Source organism: Ambystoma mexicanum, chromosome 11, assembly GCF_040938575.1.
Source record: "Ambystoma mexicanum isolate Mex_15411 chromosome 11, UKY_AmexF1_1, whole genome shotgun sequence".
Lineage (NCBI taxonomy): Eukaryota > Metazoa > Chordata > Amphibia > Caudata > Ambystomatidae > Ambystoma > Ambystoma mexicanum.
This window is the reverse complement of record NC_090934.1, coordinates 200,289,731-200,299,118: the sequence shown is the minus strand read 5'-3', so window position 1 is coordinate 200,299,118 and position 9,388 is coordinate 200,289,731. Positions and strand designations below refer to the sequence as shown.

Genomic DNA, 9,388 nt, shown 5'->3' with positions numbered 1-9,388 from the left:
AAAAGGGCTTTTAATAACAACCGAGAAGCACTATTGGAACCAAAACCTGTTAAACCTAAAGATGATCGTATTGTGTGTGTGAATACCTTTTCTAACCGGAGCTTTGAGATCACCAACATCATTAAGAAGAATTGGAAAATCTTTCAAACGACCTCCCCCTCTATGAGTGTGCCGATCTTTGCTTATAAAAGGAGCACGACGATAGGTAACAGGGTTAGTAACAGCAAACTTAAACCTATCCCTATCCAGGAACCCAGATTAACCACCCTATGGGGTCTACCTGAACCTACCGGTCACTATCCTTGTGGCTCGTGCGGGGTCTGTAAATTGACCTCTATAACTAAAAATGTAGATGTTGGCCTGTCAAAGCTCTCGACACAGAAAAACTTGACTAATTGTAACACCGAATTTGTGGTGTACCTGATCACTTGTAAATGTGGACTGCACTATGTAGGGAAAACAACCCGCAAAGCCAAAACTCGTATCATGGAACACCGGAGCTGTCTCAAGAACAGAACTGAAAATGCCCCCATGGTGAAACATTTCAATCTTCTGAAGCATCATCACGAGGATTTCAAATGGACAATATTGTTATCACTTAAAGGATCTAACTATGCCACCCGGGAGAAAAAATTGCTTTATATGGAACAAAAGATGATATATACTCTGCGGAGTGACATCAGGGGTCTTAACGAATCTATTGAATGGTACAACATATAATCGTTTACACTCACTTGATCCCTTACCATCGTTTTTTGTAGACTGTGTGCTACCTAGTGTACTAATTCCTTGTCCGGTCTGAGCCATTCCATGATGGCTGCCATGACTAACCACTTGCTCTACATCTCTTTTCTCTTCCAACATAGTTGTAGGACTACTGTATTTCCCTGACTACCACTCGCACATCGGTCGCCCAGTCCTGCTGCACTGCTGCCCGCATAACAGACGGCACTCTCCGTACTATCCACACAGCACTAGCGCTGGCGGCAGGATTATATCCTGGGGCTGTCGGATTTGGTCACGACTGACACTCTTACTGCCAACTTGAAGGTATTGCCTGTGGGATAGGTGTTTACTTTTGAGTGTTACTAGCCGCCTTCTGTCTCCTATAAACACACGAGATTAGAGACTATACCTTGAACTACCTCTTTAGGTTCTAGTCACCGACTTCTTCTCAACTTCTGGAATTATATGGGGCACACTGTGGATAATTCGTTTTGTCTCTCAGCACTGGGTTTCTCTCACCCGGACACCTTTTCATATTTTTTATGCGATACTAGTTTCGCTATTTGCTAAGCCTAAGCACATATCCTGCTTTTTTAGTGAGCTACTACTCAGCGCTCATTTGGATGTTTTTTCTATATCCTAGGTAGAGACGACCCTCAGTTCTACACCGCCTACTACCTTTCGAGTAGAGAGCACCCACAGGCATCAGTGGAGGTATTTATTTCCCTCTATTTAGATGCCTTGGTTCATGTATTTTGAACATGCAACAATAATGGCTAATTTGAAGCTCATGTTTTGCGCTTTTTTTGTTCTTTACTTTGCAGATGCTACGAATACTTCAAATGTCATCATTTCGTTTTTAAATGTTGTCTTGGTTACGTGGTCACCTGTATATCTCCTGATGAATGTTCCATAATAACTGTAGGAACTGAAACATGTCGAGCTAATACTCTGTACTGGCACCAGAGTTATTAAGTTTTTTGACATACTGATTCTAATTACTGTAGAGTACGTTGCACTTTCTGTAAAGCGTACCTCTTGATGTTGAGTGTATCCCTGTTTTTGATACACTGTCAATTAGCTAATTCTAGCTTATCACGTAACGACTGTTTGATATATGTTTAAATGTTTATGAATTGTATGTACTGTGGACCACACTATTTAATCACTTTTTAGGTCATAATTCTATTAAATCTGATGTTTATCATTTTAACTACGACTGGTCCTTTTGTGGCTCAACCAATGGGAGCTCTTTATATGTGTGGCATCTACACTATAGCTCTGTCTCCTCTTTAAACACGGATCTTTGTCCTCCCGGACTTAGACAGAGTATACGTTGCTAACCTATCTTAGTTAAACGTATACCGGGTTTCCTCCCCATTTAAGTTAACCAATTGAAGAGGGCCACGTAACAGAGAGCCCTATAGTTTGTGGAACCAATGAATCGTCGTGTATTTTGTGATGAGGAAGATAACTTGCACTTGGGATGGGCTTAGGTTGTCCACCTGATGTTAGAGACTCAATTACTACCCCTGTTAGTATGGATCGTATACTTAAATGTTCCCTGTAAGCCGGGTTTGTACTATGCGACGTCCGTTGGTGTCCGTTGTAACTCCCTGTTTTAGATTATTTCAAATAAGACAGCAGTGTATTTTGCCAACTTCCTGAGTCATTTTGATTATTGATGTCTGAGTAACTTCTGCATCCCCATCCACCTCTAAGTATTGCTGCCTCGTCTTAAAGGTCCCGGGTGTATGGGTTCAATACCGCAGCCACGGCATCTCAAATGCTTTGTTTTTAGCTAGTAGTTCCTTAGAGAAAAAAATCATAATTTATTTGGTGTTAGCCATTAACATTTTTAAGAACAAATTGTTCTGCCCTGGGTTTTGGTTTCTACAGATTCTTAACCGGTGTATATCATCCTCTAAAAATGATGTCCCCCAACTCCATATGAAAACCATAATTTTATGCAGACTGTGGCAGACCAAGAATTTAGTTTTTAAAAGAATATTCTCTAGCACGTGCAAATCATTTATGTTCTCATAACCCCATATAGAGCCCCATATGTGGCCACTAATCCCACTTTACTGAAATACACTTTTTAAATTAAGGGGGTAATTCATAGAATTCAGCGCACAAGTGGCGCACGCGGCTGGCGCACAGTGTGCACGTGCGACAATCTGTGCCATCCGCGTGTGCCAAAATCCATTTCTGCGCACAGCGTATTCGTGGATTTTAACATCCATTACCAACCATGGCGCAGAGACGCGCAGCGACCCTGCAGCAGCACCAGTTATGCCCCAACCCCTCCCCGTGCACCATTTACAGCGCACAAATCCCATACATGGCGCACAGGCCAGTGGACCAGCATACAGGCCCCCAACCATGAAAACGCCTGTAAAACTGCCTGCGCACCCCTCTGAATACACGTACCCCACTGCTTGGGGAGAATCACACGCGATTGGCCCTGTGCGAGCGCGGTACATCTATTTCGGGGGTGCGCAGGAAGTTTCACATGCGATTGGCCCTGTGCGAGTGGGGTACGTGTATTTCGGGGGTGCGCGGGAAGTTTCATACATGATTGTGCCTGTGCGAGCGGGGTACGTGTATTTCAGGGGTTCACGGGATGTTTCACATGCGATTGGCCCTGTGCGAGCGGGGTACATGTATTTCGGGGGTTCGCAGGAAGTTTCACATGCGATTGGCCCTGTGCGAGTGCGGTACGTGTATTTCGGGGGTTTGTGGGAAGTCTTGCACGCGATTGGCCCTGTGCGAGCGGAGTACGTGTATTTCGAGGGTGCGCGGGAAGTTTCACATGCGATTGGCCCTGTGCGAGCGGTGTATGTGTATTTTGGAGGTGCGCGGGAAGTTTCACATGCGATTGGCCCTGTGCGAGTGGGGTACGTGTATTTCGGGGGTTTGCGGGAAGTTTCACACGCGATTGGCCCTGTGCGAGTGGGGTACATGTATTTTGGGGGTTTGCGGGAAGTTTCACATGCGATTGGCCCTGTGCGAGTGGGGTACGTGTATTTCAGGGGTTCGCGGGAAGTTTCACACGCGATTGGCCCTGTGCGAGTGGGGTACGTGTATTTCGGGGGTTTGCGGGAAGTTTCACACGCGATTGGCCCTGTGCGAGTGGGGTACGTGTATTTCGGGGGTGCGCGGGAAGTTTCACACGCGATTGGCCCTGTGCGAGGGGTGTATGTGTATTTTGGGGGTGCGTGGGAAGTTTCACATGCGATTGGCCCTGTGCGAATGGGGTATGTGTATTTCGGGGGTGCGCAGGAAGTTTCACATGCAATTGGCTCTGTGCGAGCTGGGCACGTGTTTTTCGGGGGTACGCGGAACGTTTCACATGCGATTGGCCCTGTGCGAGCGGGGTACGTGTATTTCGGGGGTTCGCGGGAAGTTTCACACGCAATTGGCCCTGTGCGAGCAGGGTACATGTATTTCGGGGGTGCGCGGGAAGTTTCACACGTGGTTGGCCCTGTGCGAGCGGGGTATGTGTATTTTGGGGGTGCGCGGGAAGTTTCACATGCGATTGGCCCTGTGCGAGCGGGGTACGTGTATTACTGGGGTTCGCGAGGAGTTTCACATGCAATTGGCCCTGTGCGAGCGGGGTACGTGTATTACTGGGGTTCGCAGGGAGTTTCACACGCGATTGGCCCTGTGCGAGTGGGGTACGTGTATTACTGGAGTTCACGGGGAGTTTCACATGCGATTGGCCCTGTGCGAGTGGGGTCCATGTATTACTCGGGTTTGCGGGAAGTTTCACACGCGATTCGCCCTGTGCGAGCGGGGTACGTGTATTACTGGGGTTTGTGGGGAGTTTCACACGCGATTTCGCTGTCAGAGCGGGGTACGTGTATCCAGTGGGGTGCGTGGGGAGTCCCACACGTGAATTGGCAGTGTGGGTCCTCCCAGGTGTGCCCTCTACCCCCTTCACGGCCCCTGCAGGCAGCCGACACCACAGGGGACTACCCAGCACCCCTGCTCATGTCCCGCTCACAGCCCATCCACCATGGGCATGCCCCCAGCCAGCCCACATGTCACCTTGCACTAGTGATCACCAACTCATGTCCCGCAGCACCCCCGCCCCCAGCAGTGAGGGGCAGCTGCCAGCAGGCCCCGACTCATGTCCCCCAGCACCCCCACCCACCCAGCAGTGAGGCTAAAGCCCCGACTCATGTCCCCAGCACCGCCACCCACCCAGCAGTGAGCCTCAGGCCCTGACTCATGTCCCCCAGCACCCCCACCCACCAGCAGTGAGGCTCAGGCCCCGACTCATGTCCCCCAGCACCCCCACCCACCCAGCAGTGAGGGGCACCTGCCAGCAGGCCCCGGCTCATGTCCCCCAGCATTGACGGGCACCTGCCAGCAAGCCCCGACTCATGTCCCCCAGCACACCCACCCCCCAGCAATGAGGCTCAGGCTCCGACTCATGACCCCCAGCACCCCCATCCACCAGGCAGTGAGGGGCACCTGCCAGCAGGCCCTGACTCATGTCCCCCAGCACCCCCACCCACCCAGCAGTGAGCCTCAGGCTCTGACTCATGTCCCCCAGCACCCCCACCCACCCAGCATTGACGGGCACCTGCCAGCAGTACCCGACTCATGTCCCCCAGCACCCCCACCCCCCAGCAGTGAGGCTCATGCCCCGACTCCTGTCCCCCAGCACCCCCACCCACCCAGCAGTGAGTGGCACCTACAAGCAAGCTCCGACTCATGTCCCCCAGCAACCCCACCCACCCAGCAGTGAGCCTCAGGCCCTGACTCATGTGCACCAGGACCCCCACTCCCCAGCAGTGAGGCTCAGGCCCCGAGTCATGTCCACCAGCACTCCCACCCACCCAGCAGTGAGCCTCAGGCCCTGACTCATGTCCCCCAGCACCCCCACCCACCCAGCAGTGAGCCTCAGGCCCTGACTCATGTCCCCCAGCACCCCCACCCACCCAGCAGTGAGGCTCAGGCCCCGACTCATGTCCCCCCAACACGTCATCATGATCCACAATCATGGGCCTCATGGCCTCCCAAATCCCACTGCACGCCACCCCTGTGCAAAGACCCAACCAAGTATCCCATCCACCCACATTGAAATGCCCATTACATGATACAACCAAATGGCAAGAATGTACATCAACACATGTCTGTCACACACACACAATGGGTGCTGGTGATTGTGAAAACCTACACCGTGACATGCATGAAACCAATGAGAGAATACCACACATCAAAGTAATAAACCAAAATGTATTGAACACAAAAAGAATGTAATCAAATGAAAACATGAAAAAAATGTTTGAAAAAAAGATGAAATGCAGCATGTCCAAAACACAAAAAGAAAAACATCAAGTCTGAATCCAAATAAATCGAAATGAAAATGTGTCCAAAGTGTCTGGCCACCTAATCAAATCCAAAGGAAACGGAAACAGTAAAATCCATTGCTTCATGGTGAGAAAAATAATAATAGATAAATCCACTGTTGAACTATGTACAAAGAAGTAATCCAGGGTCCATGAGCCCAACGAATGATATGAAACCTAGCAAAAAAACTACCTAATAAAGAACTATATACAAAAAGGCGGGGCATAGTCCAAGCGCCCCAAATGAATGAAAAAGATAAAGGAAACCTAAAACTCCAAACTATATACAATGGCGGCGGGCTATTCCGACGGCTCACTTCCCGATTTCCTGGGCCAGGGTATCATCGAACTCCTGCTGGATGTGCTGGAGGCGGTCCTCTTCCATGGCCCCGAGGGTTTGCAGGGATGATGCAATGTTGGACTCCAACTCCATGCGAATGTCCTCGAGGCACTCAGCCTGCCTCAGTGCCCTCCGCATGGAGTTCTCCGTCCTGACCATTGTGAGCCGTGCCTCTTCTGCCCGCCGCTTCTCCGCATCTATACGCTGGCCCAACTGCAGCCACACGGAGACACACCCATTCCAGGGTGCTCCTGCCCTCTGGCCAATGCCAGCCCCTCTGATGTCGATGGCCCGAGCCATCATTGATCCCACCTAGAGCCTGCTGCTGCTGCTGCTGTCCAGGTGCCCTGTCCGATGTTGCCTGCACATCCTCCATCAGCTGGTCTCCAGTTGTTGTGGTGTCCACCCCTGCTGGACCGCCGACTCCCGACTCTGGCAGGGATGGGATTTCCACCAAGCTGGCGGTGTTGGTCAGGCCAGGTCCACAGGGGGCCCTGGTGGAATCTGGGCCGGAAGACGGCAGGGAGAACGACTGGCGCATAGTCTCCACAGAGGAGGAGAGGTCCGCCAGAGTGCACGACACATGTAGGAACCCACTGACCAGGGCCCCTCCCAACAGTGCCACGTCGCAACGCTGCTGTTCATGATGGCGTGCGTGCTCCACCCAGGAAGCACGCACGTCATCATGAATGTCATGCATGCGCAATGCGACACCAACCAGGACGGAGCCCATACGGTTGTGGGACCCCTCGTCCGCAGGTAGTGGAGAGACAGATGATGTGGCACTCCCCCCTACCTGCGGACGGGCCTGGGACAGGGCATCCCTGCTGGTGCATGGTGGTGCAGTCACAGGGTCAAGGACAGCGACATGCACAGGCCCCTCTGCGGTGACCTGTGCTGCCTCCTGACCCTGGCCCTGGACTGCACCACTTGCACAAGTGGTACTACCCCCACCAGACCCCATGTGCGGCTGAGTAGCAGGCTCCTCCTCCTCTGTGGAGACCACCAACCTGGATGTCTCCACACCGTCTTCTGCCATTGCAGTCCCCTGTGGGAGCTCACACGGCCCTTCCGCTACAGCCGTAGTGGCAGACGCGGCACCAGTCCCCTCGCTCCCGGATGATGGCAATTCCTGGAAGGGTGGCTGGGCCTTGCGTCGCCGCCCGGTGGAGGCATCCCCGCCGCTTGGCTGCACAGCGCCGTCTCCGCCCTCTTCTTCACTTGACGCTGCGTAGAGGGAGACATAGAACACAATCATCAGGGTACAGTATAATATTCCCCTAGGCAGGAAGCAATAACACATGAGTGGCTCTGTCAAATGTCACTTCCATCCTGTCCCTCCACAATACATGGGTGAATGCACACAACACACATTTAGAAACAGGCACGGCACATGGAATCAACATCAGCATCCGTGTATAAGGGCCTCTTTTAACCAAAATGTTGTCTTCAAACTCACATGCCTCATGGCTCACACTGATCCCATGCACACACATCACCGGAGGGTCATGCATCATGGCTTGTACACAACAGAGACAGTGGATAGACACAGTGGATACAACGGTGACCGCACTGCATGAGTGATCTACACATTATCACGGACATGTGTCATGCATCCATGGCGTTTGAAAGTCACACACACACTTCTCAGACACACACATATATGCTCCATACATGTACATGTGAGCAGCACCCATTCCTCACCCCCCTCCATGTCCAAGAACTGAGACTGGCATGCATTCATGTGTGCATTCCGCATACAGCTCCCCATGTTGCATTGGAACACATGCACCATCCATGTGGTTCACACATTACTGGTCTCACATGCATGACCATGATGTCCCTGCACACACACATCCATACATGGCCTATGTCACACATACAGGCAAGTATCAGACTACCAGCACACTGCAACATGCCCTGTCTCACACAGCAATGGGTCTGCCTCCGAATGATCTGGGTGTGGGGCGCTGGGCCTACGCATTCCAGGACCCTCATCTGGATGTTGCTCATGCTGACCCGGCCCCCCTCCGCGAGGCGCAGGGCCTTGTAGAGGGTCCTGACCTGAAGTCCTCCCAGCACTTCCGGACGTGCTTGATGTTGTGGGTTGCTACCTCCTCCACGTTGATGGCAACCACTGCGTCCTCCAAGATCCTCTCTTGTCCTTCCTTGTTGGCGCGTGATGTTCCGAAGATGGCATTATAATTCCCCAGGACATGCTCCACCAGGACACCAACTTCCTTCTCACTGAAGCTGGTGGCCCTCTGCCTCTCTGGCTGGGGGTCGGCAGTGGTCTCAGATGGTGTTTGCCCCAACATGGCGACCCCCGAGGCAGGCATGGGTGGGCAACTGGGTCCTGGGGCTGGGCTGTGGAGCGATGGTATCCCAGTTGGGAGTCTTCTGTTCCAGCATGGGTGGACACAGCAACTGGACCCCTGCAGATGGCTGACATACAGGCACCAAATAGCAGGGCACGTGGGCAGCAGGCAGGCAGCAGCAGATGGCTGGTGGGAGCGTGCTCGGGGGTCTTGGGGGCAGGAAAATGGCCTTTTAGGCAGGAGCCTGGTCTTCCGTGTGTTTTTGCGTGGCCAGCATGATACGGAGTGATTTGGCACAGGAAAAAAGTGTACGTCAGCATGAAATCTGAGGAAAGGCCCTTAGCGCGTAAGCGCATAAGTGACATTACATGCGTGGGAGTTCCCACAACACGGGTGCATTGTGAATCAGCACGTGAGAAAAAACTGCACATCACTGTGCTATTGGAGGAAAGGGCCTTAGCGTGTAAGCCGTAAGTGACGTTTCACGTGTGGGCTGGCTTAAAAGGTACGAGTATCACATTATTTTCTTGTACATGCTTTTTGTGGAGAGCGAGGGGGTGTTTCTTGTACTTCTTGGTGGTTCACACGTGATTACTTCACAACGTTTCCAGTTCGTATTCCCCGTTTCCTCAGACTGCGTT

At 52.0% G+C, this 9,388-nt stretch overlaps 1 long non-coding RNA gene across 1 annotated transcript; it reads left to right on the top strand.

Annotated features, from left to right (window-relative positions):
* Positions 1 to 1,320: 1,320 nt before the first annotated feature.
* On the top strand, positions 1,321 to 1,939 carry LOC138504686 (uncharacterized). Its single transcript, XR_011279900.1, has 2 exons — positions 1,321 to 1,440; positions 1,551 to 1,939. It is a non-coding gene; the product is annotated as an uncharacterized lncRNA (long non-coding RNA).
* Positions 1,940 to 9,388: the final 7,449 nt, after the last annotated feature.